Genomic DNA, 15,055 nt, shown 5'->3' with positions numbered 1-15,055 from the left:
ACTCAGCCATAGCGGCCCCCATAAGATGTTCTTCAGGCTCTACAAACGTCAATGGGAACTGTATCGAGACTATCCAGCTGCCAACGGTAAGCTCATTCTATGGATACTTTCCCTCACAAAAATCTTCACGGTAAATTGTGCGCTATGTCTGTGCTGACCCCACAGATCCACTATCACTAGTGACGGCGTAACACCTACAAAGTAGCCTCCGCTACTTGCTATGTGGTGGCTTGCAGAGTATGTATGTAGATGTACAAGAAATTTTACTATTATTACTAAAAAAATAACAAGCACAACTGTACTGATACACAATTATTACGTCACGACCGGTTTCATTCACATGATCGTTAGGTTACACTTCCAGCAGTCTCATAACAAATCCCTCCCTTCTGTGGGGATTTGTTGGGAGACTAATGTCAGTGTAACCTGACGATCGTCTTTCGAACGAAACGGCTCATAATACAACAAATGTGTATTAATACAGCTACGGTGACTTCTTATTAGCCGGCCGGTGTGGCCGAGCAGTTCTAAGCGCTACAGTCTGGAACCGCGTGACTGCTACGGTCGCAGGTTCGAATCCTGCCCCTGGCATGGATGTGTGTGATGTCCTTAGGTTAATTGGGTTTAAGTAGTTCTAAGTTCGAGGGGACTGATGACCTCAGAAGTTAAGTCCCATAGTGCTCAGAGCCATTTGAACTATTTTTGAACTTCTTATTAATATTTACAAGATTCAGTTGTGGAACTCCAGAAGGTCAAGATTATTTTTCTTTAAAATTTGTCTTTCCGTGTTGTTTCAGTGTGTTTTAAACCAAATCTAAGTTATGTAGAGCATATGTGAAACAACGATAGAAACAAATAATCATTGCCAAACGACGCATTTCCTAATTACGTAGAGTGCGATTCTTCAGGAAACAAAGATATTTCAGTACATGGGACAATACAGCATCAAATCGCAGCTTTAACTTAAAGATGCTCTATGATATAAACCTTACATGTGAAACAATTAGAGAAAGATTATGTTACAAAGCGGTTAGAATGAAGCTGCTTCAGACAATCAAAGACATAAACTCCGTACAACATACATAAATGTAACGCATTATGATATTAACATTACTGTTAATTTCAACGAACAAATACGAATAAATAACTAGCAGTGGATAGCAACGAAGTTGCTGCTTCGTAGCTGCAAAATTCAATTAAATCTCTCAGCAAAATTGCTCATTTTTTCCATTATGAGCTTTTAGCTCTTTAAACTGTTATAGCGGATGCTGAAAGACGTATATGCCGTACATTAGATGTTGTCTCAGTTTACCATTACTGCCCAGAGGCAAGTGAAAACTTGACTGCCGGCCGGTGTGGCCGAGCGGTTCTAGGCGCTACAGTTTGGAACCGCGCGACCGCCACGGTCGCAGGTTCGAATCCTGCCTCGGGCATGGATATGTGTGATGTACTTAGGTTAGTTAGGTTTAAGTAGTTCTATGTTCTAGGGGACTGATGACCTCAGCTATTAAGTCCCATAGTGCTCAGAGCCATTTGAACCATTTTTTTTTGAAAACTTGACTGCCTGAAAAGTTGATTACCTGTTAAGTAATATTTCCAGGTGGAACATTTTATTTTAGTGCATAGTCTCCTCAACTTCATTTCCTTGCTTCAGTTACGGAATGTGTTTAATTAACTTACTGATACGTTTATAAGACTATTGATTCATGTTTATTTTTAATGGATTGTATTTTTTGCTGAGAAGAACAAACCGCTAATAAAATTACAAGTGCCCTCTCCAGCCTTTTTCTAAATGTTGCTTGTATTTCTATATAAGGGAGATATGATGAAATGTGAATGATGACGTTGTTTTCCTGAATGTCCCACACTAAAAGCTTCATTTTAATCTAAAATTTAGCGCACCCTAGTATTAAGCAACACTTAGTTGCTTGGAATGTGAATGTTTATGTTGTCTAGTGTCCTTAAACTGTCTTTTGTAATTTGTTGCCTATGTAATGCAGTTATCTCTGTTTGCGGAGATATGTTGTGTCGGGAGCTCTGGTAAGAAATGGTCCCTGTGTAAAAATACGTGTTTATGTCCTCTTATGCGTAATCTATATCATAGCTTATATTTAAACACTCAGGCTTAAAAAAAATATGGAAAGGCAGAGCAGCTGACAATCGATCCATTGTGTCCTAAATGTCTCCGCGTAAATTTAAAACGAAGACGTTTAGCTGACTGAAAGCGAAATTCGTACCTTCATTTACAGTTATCAGTCGAGCCTCGGTTGTTACAAATATAATACACAAAATTAAGATATACAGTAGGCACAAACCTTCAGGAGATATATTCGATTTTTCCTTTATTCTGTCTGTAGTTTAAGCCTCAGTGAAGTGAAGACCGTCAATAAATTAAACGTACTTATCAGTCTTGTGAAAGAATCGCAAGTAAACTGTTTTCCTGGAGTATGTTTAGAGAAACCATAGAGAATTTAATCTCTCCAGTGCTCTTATTCCTATAACGAAAATAAATCCCCCAGTCATCCCCATATGCCTCTAACGCTAATCTGCTCCTTTGAGTCCTTTTAGTCCGCCACTTGCCGATATGTTTGCTATCATTAGTACATAGAGTAAATCAGTTCCTATAATATTAACACAGTAAAAATATGATAAGGAATTATGGATTACAGGTTAAGTCTGTCAAGAAAGAAAGTGAATTGATTAGTCGTTATTACTCGTTAAGACAAAGGACTTGTGTGGGAATTGAAATTTAAATACACAATCAGCCATCCTAATTAATGGCTTATACGATTTTAGTTATCAGAGAACCATGCAATAGTGTGATTAAATAAAAGTATCGTCTTCCATCATTAGCAGCTCATCAAGTGTCCCTTGATGTCACAGGCTGACACCTACCTTACACACACGAAATTATTTTCATATTATAACTAATTAATACTTCCTTCACCCAGTTGATACAAACATCAATTAGGCTACATAGACTTTTTCAGTGCATGCTTCGTTTCTTTTACTGGTTCCAGTTTTTATTGCAGCGCCTAACTGCTGCGCGCAGCTGACAGTTCCATTCCTGGATACACAAGACCAGTCATTTCTCTGTGGATCTTAAATATATCTTTTTTTTTTTGCAGTGTTAAAATGCTATCCACCTTACTTTCCCTTCTCGCATTAACAGATCATTTTAATGAATCCCATCACAAAAACTATAGGAATGTGTCCCGCCTGATCCCATCACAGCCTTCTCTCCCTTTAAACCATGTTCCCTTTACTTATCGGTCAGTTGCCTTCCACTCAACGAAAGTTATTGTATTTTTTGTCACTTCATATATTTTATCCCACGTTACATCCTCTTATTTAAAGGCATCGAAGCTTGTCCAGTGGTGCTTGAGAATAATAATGATTTAACTCTGGCTTTTACTGTTCGCTGCTTCACTTAGCTTTCTGTTAACAATCTTAAACGTACTGTACAACTTTTGCTGCTGTTATTACAAAACAGTCCTGAAACCAAAAGTTTCTCTCGTCTTTCATATAAGATCCGGAATATTTCATTAAATTTAGACCATGCGTTCCCTTTTCAAGTATTCTATTTGGGGTAGCATTCATACTTCTAACAACGGGTACTCGATTTGTACAAGAGTAGTATTATTTTTCTATTCTTGATAACATAAGCTACGTTTGCGTCAGGTGAAAAGCGAATGCATAAATTTAAAATCATTGCTCTTATTAAAACCTTTAATACTATAATGTCAGAAATAAACTGGAACGGCAAAAGCCGTTTGAGTGGGGAAATGGAAGTGCTAGTGGTTTTACTGGACAGATTTCACTTCATTTCCTAGTAGAAACCCGAATCCCAACTTCACACATTATCTGATAACAACGGCTAGGTCTCAGAATATATTTGTTGCATTTGACTGTAAGATATTTCTTTATCTTACAATAGTTATAAAAACGTTTGGCTGTAATCGTTTATGTACATTATATTAAAGCCATGGTTTACGATACGTCCGTAAACAATTCAAGACTAGAACTAAAGTACAGGTTCGACGGAGGATTATTCAACCAGTCCAGACTCCATTCAAAAAGGTTCACCAGTACCACTCGTGTGACAGAGCTGCAGTATGCTGATGACAATGCTTCTACAGCTCATTCACCTGCAGAGTTGCAGCTGTCAGTTGATTCCTTCAGCAGGGCGTACGAACGATTTGGCCTCTCCATCAATATTCCAAAGACAAAGGTGATGGCGCAGCGAACTCCTGACTCCTCCGTTCCTGATTTTAGCATATCCATTTATGATACACCCTTGCAACAAGTGGACTAGTTGCTCTACTTAGGAAGTATACTGTCATCTAACTGCACGTCTGGAAAAGATGTGGAGAATAGATTACGTGCTGCCCATGTATCATTTGTACGTCTTACGAAGCGTGTCTTCCTGAATAGAGACCTAACACTGTACACCAAACTAATGATGTACAAAGCTGTAGTCATTTCCACCCTGTTATATGGTTGCGAAGCCTGGACGTTATATCGCTGTGATCTGAAGAAACTAGAACGCTTCAAACAACAGAAGCTAAGATATATCATGAACCTGAAATGGAATGACTTCATATCCAACACACCTGTTCTTGAGAAAGCAAAAATGTGTAGCATGGAAGCTCTTATCATTGGGCATCGACTCAGATGGGTCGGACATGTCCAGCGGATGAAAAATGGCAGACTCCCACGCCAAATGCTGTACAGCGAAGTAAGCACAGGTAAAGGGCCACGAGGTGCACCTCTCAAACGTTATAAGGATCTGTACAAGAAAAATCTGAAAAACTTGAACATCGATCCGAGTAACTGGTCCACAATAGTAGAAGATCGAAGTCGCTGGCGTTCAATTACCTCAAATGCTCTTCAAAACTTTGAGCTGGAACGTCGAAGAATGGAGAATGACAAACGCCGGAGACGTAAACTCCTCCAGGCTCAGACACGTCCTCCACCTGCCATCAGCTGTAATGTCTGTGGCTGCCTGTTCTACGCTAGGTTTGGATTGCTAAGCCATCAACGACACTTCCACGCCTGAACGGTGACCAAGGAAATCTCAGGAGAGAAATGAAAACTCGGATACGAGTAACAGCCGACGACGATTAAAGCGACCAGTAAGATTCAGATATAGCCTTCATACATTAACAGAGCCCAATTATACAAGAGAGACGATAAATTAAGTTCTAGTGACGAATACTGAAACTCAAAATATTAGAGCTCATACTTCAGAGAATTCTTTGAAACGAAATTATTAACAGGGAAGCGCATACGTAGTCAGAACGCACTGCGTATATTAATTAGAATCCTTTACCATTTGTAAACTACATGGGAACACGTTACGTGTATGCTGTGACATCTCTGAGAAAAGCAATATCATCATAATAGTCTGCGTGCATTATATCATAAGTCTGTTAACACTCTAGATAACACAAAGCACTCATAAATATTTCCTTTGCAGAATGTAAGATCAGACTAGGATTCTTCTCCTTCTGTAACGTATCACTCTGCTATTTCTGAATCGGTCCCTTTTTTCCCTTACATTTCATATTCTAGACATATATAGTTAACTTCTGACTTGGACTCGTGCCTACAACTGGCGAAATTAGTAATGGTCAGAAAATGGAAACAAAGATTTTAAGGTAGTATTCCAGGCCCGACTAAATTCTAACAGCTCAGTCGTTACTATTAGGAATGAAAATAAAAGCACTAAGCAGTTTTCCAGGCGGATTGAGGATAAAATCAGCCAGTGGATTAAATATCCGGAATACCTCAAATATGCAGCTTCTCATGCAGCAGTAAGCACGATACGCCTGTCATAGATTATGTTTCAATAAATAGTGAGAAGATATTAATTAAAAATTATAACGTCAATTGTTACCATGTTTCGAACAGGAATGGTCATAACTAATCTGATCTCTTCTTAATAGCTTAAAAAAGGAACGAAAGATAAAAGGATATTCACTGTTAATGTGTAGTTGCAAATTCACGCAAACCTTTGCACAGGTATATACACAATATTTATCCTAGTTAAATTGAGACACATGGAAATCTTCACGTCTCAACGATGCATGATAGTCCTTTGCAGCACTAAAACACACGATTACAGACATAAATAAAAAAAGGACCCACCCATAACAGTAATTCCAACAAAATCTAACGAGAACCAAACATTGCCTTGCATAACAGGTCCTATCACTTATACGAGAGACCAAGGAACTGACATACACAGTTTAACAAGTCTTTATCTCACGTGCCGTAGGAAACACCAACACGAAGATGACACGGATGACAGCTGAAACCCCAAGAAACACAACGTCATACAAATGACAATGACCGAGAAAACAACGTCGCTCACACAAGTAGACGGCATGCAGCAGCCTCAGCTGAGCACCATGCTAATGCCCCCCAGGCACCGTGCTCCAAAACAACGAGAAAATGCCGAGCCGAGAGATTACGTCGGTTGCTGGTGAATGTACAGCGCCCGTCTGGTGACGCTGTATTCGATACGCGGCATCGAGGCAGCAGCAGATCGGCAACGTGTTCCCTATGCCGGTTGTTCCACTACAGGTACGTGGTCCAGCCCCCCGCGCCTGATACCGAGAAGTGGCAGATAAGCAAAGAGCTTGCACTCCGTACGCGGGGAGCCCAACTTATGACTGCCATTCGTGCTCTGCGGTTGCGGCCACAGCTTCGACACACAGTCCGGCCGGCGCGGCCGCCGCTAACCCAGCTGCATCAGCGGACCGTGGCTCTCCTTTCTAGCAGACCGCGCACCAGCTATCGCTGCCTCACTTCCGCTTCGGCCACAGACTGCGAGAGCTGCTGCGTACTCGCGGCAAACCTCTATGATATCGACTGCCAGTAAAGCGCTAGCACTGCAGAACGATAAATTGAGTTGCAGTGACAGAAATCTCAAGCACGATGATATACATGGTGTGTGTAATTATAAAGTTCCAATTTTAAAACGCTGGAAAAGGAGAATCACTTCTCAGAATGACGTCAAATTTGAACAACGTATTATTGACACAAGGCAACATCACTGGAAGAATAAAATTACCAATAGATGGCACTGTGAGCGTCTTAACGGATCTACGGCTACATCTACATGATTACTCTGCAGTTCACAATTAAGTGCCTGACAGATGGTTCGTCGAGAAAAATTCATGCTACCATTATACTCTCTAACTGTTCTCGGGAAAAACGAGAAATTAAATGTTTTGTGAGTGCTCTGACTTCCCTTATTTAATCACGACGGTCATTTATCTCTGTGTAGGTGAGCACCAACTGAATATGTTCGCAATAGGAGGAGAAAGATGAAGATCCTGCAACGAAAAACAGCTTTGCTTTAATGACTGTCACACCAGTTCACGTATCATGTCCGCGGTACTCTTCCTCTATTTACAATAATAAAAAAAGAGCAGCTCTTCTTTGAACCTTTTCGTCGCCCTCCCCATCTGATGCGGATCCCACACCGTAATTCCAGAAGAGGGTGATCAAGTGCGATGTAAGCATTTTCTATGTGTTCTGCAAATAAATAGCTGTTTTTGGTTTGCTTTCCCATAACATTATCTGTATGATCTTCCCAATCTAAGTAATTATAATCCTTAAGCACTTCGTCACCCCATGAACCACTGACCTTGCCGTTGGTGTGGACGACTGCTTGCCTCACCGATACAGATAGCCGTACCGTAGGCGCAACCACAATGGAGCGATATCTGTTGAGAGCCCAGACAAACGTGTGGTTCCTTAAGAGGGGCAGCAGCCTTTTCACTAGTTGAAGTGACAACAGTCTGGATGATTGACTGATCTGGCCTAATAACACTAACCAAAGCGGCCTTGCTGTGCTGGTACTGCGAATGGCTAAAAGCAAGGGGAAACTACGGCCGTAATTTTTCCCGAGGGCATGCAGCTTTACTGTATGGTTAAATGATGATGGCGTCCTCTTGGGTAAAATATTCCGGAGGTAAAATAGTCCCCCATTCGGATCTCCGGGCGGGGACTACTCAAGAGGACGTCATTATCAGGAGAATGAAAACGGCGTTCTACGGATCGGAGCGTGGAATGTCAGCTCCCTTAATTGATTAGCAAATTTAATAAGAGAAATGTATAGGTTAAAGTTAGATATAGTGGGAACGAATGAAGTTCGGTGGTAGGAGGAACAAGACAACAGGGTTACAAATACCAAATCAAATAGGGGTATGCAGGAGTAGGCTTAATAATGAATAAGAAAATAGGAATGAGGTTAAACTATGACAAACAGCATAATGAACGCAAATATTGTGGCCAAGATAGGCACGAATCCCACATCCACCACACTAGTACAGGTTTATATGCTAACTACCTCCGCAGATGACGAAGAGATTGATGAAATATATGATGAGATAAAAGAAATTATTCAGATAATGAAGGGAGACGAAAATTTAATAGTCTTTTGTGACTGGCATTCGATAGTAGGAAAAGGAAGAGAAGGAAACGTAGTAGTTGAATATGAAATGGGGGTAAGATATGAAAGAGGAAGCCGGGTGCTAGAATTTTTCACAGAGCATAACTTAATCGTAATTAACACTTGGTTCAAGAATAATGAAAGATGGTTGTATACATGGAAGAGGCCAGGAGACACTGGAAGATTTTAGATAGATTATGGAATGGTAAAACAGAAATTTAGGAACCAGGTTTTAAACTGTAAGACATTTCCATGGGCATATGTGGACTCTGACGACAATCTATTGATTATGAAACTGTAGATTAAAACTGAAGAAACTGCAAGAAGGTGGGAATTTAAGGAGATGGGACACGAATAAACTGACAGAACCAGAGCTTTTAGAGAGTTTCAGAAAGATCATTAGCAAATGATTGACATTAATGGGGAAAAGAAATACAGTAGAAGAAGAATGGGTAGCTTTGAGGGATGAAATACTGATGATACAAGAGGATCAAGTAGGTAAACAGTGAATGTCTAGCAGAAATCCTTGGATAACAGAAGATATGTGGAATTTACTTGATGAATGGAGCAAATAAAAAAAAGCGGTAAATGGAGCAGGCAAAAAGCAATAGAAATGTCTCAAAAATGAGATAGACAGCAAGTGAAAAATGACTAAGTAGGGATGGCTAGAAGACAAATGTAAGAATGTAGAGGCATATATAACTAGGCGTAAAATAGATACTGCCTACAGGAAAATTAAAGAGAAATTTGGAGAAAAGAGAACCACTTGTCTGAATATCAAGAGCTCACACGGATACCCAGTTCTAAGCAAACAAGGGAAAGCAGAAAGGTGAAAGGAGTAAATTTAGGGTCTATACAAGGACGATGTACATGACGACAGTATTATGGAAATGGAAGAGAATGTAGATAAAGATTAAATTGGAGACATGACACTGCGTGAAGAGATTCCAGAGCACTGACAGACCTAAGTCGAAACAAGGCCCCGGGAGTAGACAACATTTCATTAGAACTACTGACAGCCTTGGGAGAGCCAGCCCTGACAAAATTCTATCTGGTGAGCAAGATGTGTGAGACAGGCGAAATACCCTCAGACTTCAAGAAGAATATAATAATTTCAGTCCCAAGGAAACCAAATGTTGACAAGTGTGAGAATTACCGAACTGTCAGTTTAATAAGTCACAGCTGCAAAATACTAACGCGAATTGTTTACAGACGAATGGAAAACTGGTAGAAGCCAACCTCGGGGGAGATCAGTTTGGATTCTGTAGAAATGTTGGAACACGTGAGGCAATACTGACCCTACGACTTATCTTAGAAGAAAGATTAAGGGAAGGCAAACCTACGTTTCTAGCATTTGTAGACTTAGAGAAAACTTTTGACAATGTTGACTGGTATACTCTTTTTCAAATTCTGAAGGAGGCAGGGGTCAAATACAGGGTTCGAAATGCTATTTACAGTTTTTACAGAATATAGTTGCTACTTATAAGAGTGGATGGGCATGTAAGGAAAGCAGTGGTTGGGAAGGGGGTGAGACAGGGTTGTAGCCTACCACAAAGTTACTCAATCTGTATATTGAGCAACCAGTAAAGAAAACAAAAGAAAAATTTCGGAGTCGGAATTAAAATCCATGGAGAAGAAATAAAATCTTTCAGGTTCGCCTACGATATTGTAATTATATCAGAGAGTGTAAAGGACCTGGAAGAGCTGTTGAACGGAATGGACAGTGTCTTGAAAGGCGGATATAAGATAAACATAAAAAAAAGCAAATCGAGGATAATGGAATGTAGTCGAATTAAGTCGGGTGATGCTGAGGGAATTAGATTAGGCAATGAGACACTTAAAGTAGTAAAGGAGTTTTGCTATTTGGGGACCATAATAACTGATGATGATCGAAGAACAGAGGTTATAAAATGTAGACTGGCAACGGCAAGGAAAGCGTGTCTTTAGAAGATAAATTTGTTAACATCGAGTATAGATTAAGTGTTAAGAAGGCGCTTCTGAAAGTATTAGCATAGAAGTGAAACATGGACGATAAATAGTTTGGACAAGAAGAGAATAGAAGCTTTCGAAATGTGGTGCTACAGAAGAACGCTGAAGATTAGATGGATAGATCACGTAGCTAATGCAAAGGTATTGAATACAATTGGGGAGAAGAGAAGTTTGTGGCACAACTTGACTAGAAGAAGGCATCGTTTGGTAGGACATGTTCTGAGGCATGGAGGGATCACGAATTTAGTATAGGGGGGGTGAGGGGAGGAGGGGGCAGTGTGGAGGGTAAAAATCGTAAAAGGAGACCAAGAGATGAGTACACTAAGCAAATTCAGAAGGATGTAAGTTGCAGTAGGCACTTGAAGATAAAGAAGCTTGCACAGGGTAGAGTAGCGTGGACAGTTGCATCAAACGAGTCTCTGGACTGAAGACCACAACAACAAAAACAAGCACTTAGTTGAGTTTACAGCCTTCAGACTTGTGTGATCTATCGTGTAACGAAAGCTTATCAGAGTCCTTTTAGTAGTCATGTGTATGGCTTCACACTTTTCCTTATTTAGCTTCAACTGCCGCTTTCTGCATCATACAGGTATATTGTCTAAATCATTTTGCAATTGGTTTTCATCATATGCTGACTATACCAGACGGTAAACGACACCAACGTCTGCAAACAATCCAACAGGACTACCTGCTCTGATTGCCTCCGAAATTGTTTATGTTTATCAGGAAGACGAGAGGGCTACAACACATCTTTGGGGAACCCCAGATACATTGTTAAGTATGTACAGGGTGTTTCAAAAATGACCGGTATATTTAAAACGGCAATACAAACTAAACGAGCAGCGATAGAAATACACTGTTTGTTGCAATATGCTTGGGACAACAGTACATTTTCAGGCGGACAAACTTTCGAAATTACAGTAGTTACAATTTTCAACAACAGATGGCGCTGCAAGTGATGTGAAAGATATAGAACACAATGCAGTCTGTGGGTGCGTCATTCTGTAAATCGTCTTTCTGCTGTAAGCGTGTGCTGTTCACAACGTGCAAGTGTGCTGTGGACAACAAGGTTTATTCCTTAGAACAGAGGATTTTTCTGGTGTTGGAATTCCACCGCCTAGAACACAGTGTTGTTGCAACAAGACGAAGTTTTCAACGGAGGTTTAATGTAACCAAAGGACCGAAAAGCGATACAATAAAGGATCTGTTTGAAAAATTTCAACGGACTGGGAACGTGACGGATGAATATGCTGGAAAGGTAGGGCGACCGCGTACGGCAGCCACAGAGGGCAACGCGCAGTTAGTGCAGCAGGTGATCCAACAGCGGCCTCGGATTTCCGTTCGCCGTCTTGCAGCTGCGGCCCAAATGACGCCAACGTCCACGTACCGTCTCATGCGCCAGAGTTTACACCTCTATCCATACAAAATTCAAACGCGGCAACCCCTCAGCGCCGCTACTATTGCTGCACGAGAGACATTCGCTAACGACATAGTGCACAGGATTGATGACGGCGATATGCATGTGGGCAGCATTTGGTTTACTGACGGAGCTTATTTTTACCTGGACGGCTTCGTCAATAAACAGAACCGGCGCATATGGGGAACAGAAAAGCCCTATGTTGCAGTCCCATCGTCCCTGCATCCTCAAAAAGTACTGGTCTGGACCGCCATTTCTTCCAAAGGAATCATTGGCCCATTTTTCAGATCCGAAACGATTACTGCAACACGCTATCTGGACATTCTTCGTGAATTTGTGGCGGTACAAACTGCCTTAGACGACACTGCGAACACCTCGTGGTTTATGCAAGATGGTGGCCGGCCACATCGCACGGCCGACGTCTTTAATTTCGTGAATGAATATTTCGATGATCGTGTGATTGCTTTGGGCTATCCGAAACATACAGGAGGCGGCGTGGATTGGCCTCCCTATTCACCAGACATGAACCCCTGTGACTTCTTTCTGTGGTGACACTTGAAAGACCAGGTGTACCGCCAGAATCCAGAAACAATTGACCAGCTGAAGCAGTACATCTCATCTGCATGTGAAGCCATTCCGCCAGACACGTTGTCAAAGGTTTCGGGTAATTTCATTCAGAGACTACGCCATATTATTTCTACGCATGGTGGATATGTGGAAAATATCGTACTATAGAGTTTCCCAGACCGCAGCGCCATCTGTTGTTGACAATTGTAACTACTGTAATTTCGAAAGTTTGTCTGCCTGAAAATGTACTGTTGTCCCAAGCATATTGCAACAAACGGTGTATTTCTATCGCTGCTCGTTTAGTTTGTATTGCCGTTTCAAATATACCGGTCATTTGTGAAACACCCTGTAGGTATTGTATCAGCATACTCTGAAAGGAACTTCACTTGGATATCTAATTGTACGTCACTGACGTTCGCAGCTGCTCTTAATTCGAATTCAGGAATATTTACTTCGTTTCCTTTGGTGAAGGAATTTCTAAAAACCGTAATTAGTAACTTCGTGTTAGTGGCAGTTTCATCTGTGATTACAGCATTGTTGTCACGCAGTGAAGATACTAATCTCGTGTTGCCGAATGTGTACTATACATATGACCAGAATCGCTTTGAGCTTCCTGCGAGATTTCGACTCTGAATTTTGTTGCGTAAACTATCAAAATAATTTTGCATTGAAGTTCGCGCTAAATTTCGAGCATGTGTCAAAACCTGGGGATTTAGCGTTCTTTTAAATTTCGCGTGGTTTGTTCGTTGCTTCTGCAAGTGTACCGACCCGCTTTATGTGCCAAGGTGTACCAATGCCATCCCGTTTAATTTCGTTGGTACATATCTCTCAATTTTCGTAGATGCTATTTCTTTGAATTCAAACCACATCCAGTCCACGCTTACATAGTCATCTCGGAAGGAAAGTTGACTGTCTCTTAGAAAGGCGTCCAGTTTCATCTGCTTAAAAAAATAGATGTACTTTGTATTTATTTTTGGTGGGACTGGATGTTACGGTATTCAGTCGCGAAATAGCATCCTTGTTGTTACTAATGTTTGTATCTATCATGATGCTCGATATTGGTTACTAAGAGGTCAAGCATTTTTCCACAATCTTTTACACTTCGAGTGGTTTCCTGAACTAACAGTTCAAAATCATTTTGCTTGGAAACGTACAGTACAATTTCGGACGTCATTTTACGTCTACTGCGGGCTTTAAACATTGCCAAAACATGCATACGTAAGTGATATCTGGTTTTGATCCCATAGTGAAGAGCTGTATTCAAAGTACTGTCGAACAAGAGTTTTGTAAGCTACCTGCTTCGTTAACGGACTGAGGATTCTTCCAATGAATCTCAGTCTGGAATCTGCCTTCCCTGCGATAAGCTGTATGTAGTCGTTCCCCTTTAAAACGCTCAGTACCCATATTACTACACATTTTGTGGAAGTAACGATGTCATAGTTGTCCTGCAATCGTATAATCACACAATAATGGGTCTTACAGTCTATTTATAACCAATGTTCGTTAATGTCTAGTATTTGTTGCTACTACCTGCACCAAGAGTCGATCCTGTGAGGTCTTTTTGCATTTCAGTAAAATTTTCTAGCGTAGCCACTTCTCTGTGTACTACTACATCATCTGCGAGGAGATTTCCGATCTCTAGAAGTGTCATTATATGGAAGCGTAACTTGCTCCAAAGTTCCACAACAGACCGACGTCAGAGAAGAACGGATACAGCTATGTGCGTCTGTTCAATGCTTCTTGAAAATGGGAATGATCAATACTTTCTTCCAATCATTGGGAACACGTCGCTCCGCCAGAGAATTGCGATACACCACTACTAGAAAAGGGGCAGGTTCTTCTGTATATTCAGTGTTAGGGGGGTCCTGAAAAGTGATACGCTCAAATTTGTTATGTGAAAACTTTTAAACCTTAAAAAAAGAAAAAAAACGTAATTAACATTCTACATCTTTATATATATACTCCCTGGCGACGAACACATTTCTCTCAACGAGAGACCAGTTTGTTGACACCGTCACGGTAGAACGTTTGACGTTGTTCACGGAGACACAACCTCACTTCTATTTGCACCGCTTCATCGCTATCGTAGCAAAGTCCTCGGAGGTGTTCTTTAAATTTTAGGAACTCATGAAAATAGGATGGAACCAAGTCGGGGCTGTATGGAGGATGGCCGATCCCAAGGTGTCGTGTGTAGTCCGCCATCGTCATTCTGAAGACTAAGTGCTTCATGAGTGGACGATGTTTTCGAATTCTAAATTCGATAACAGAAATCAGTATCTCACGCACCGATATAGTTACGTTAAAAACTGCTATTTTACATGCCACAATTAGCAACCGTCTAGCGACAGAGAGCTACAGCAATGTAGACATGAAGAATAATGATGCAGAATGTTAAAAACGTTTGTGTTATTCTAATACCTTTGAGAGCTGTCACATTAACAATTCGGATACATTACTTTTCAGCACTCCGTTTTAGAATCGTACTGTTATCCCATTAGTTCCAGTGGGCTTCCCACCTAAGAGCTATTTCAGATGCTTTTCCATCCCATAGTCATTTATCTCTGTATCAACAACTTTGTCCATCGCGCAGCGATTTGAGGACGCTACTATAGTGCGAT

Source organism: Schistocerca gregaria, chromosome 3 (genome assembly GCF_023897955.1).
Source record: "Schistocerca gregaria isolate iqSchGreg1 chromosome 3, iqSchGreg1.2, whole genome shotgun sequence".
Lineage (NCBI taxonomy): Eukaryota > Metazoa > Arthropoda > Insecta > Orthoptera > Acrididae > Schistocerca > Schistocerca gregaria.
The sequence above is the reverse complement of the archived record's forward strand: the minus strand, read 5'-3'. Positions refer to the sequence as shown.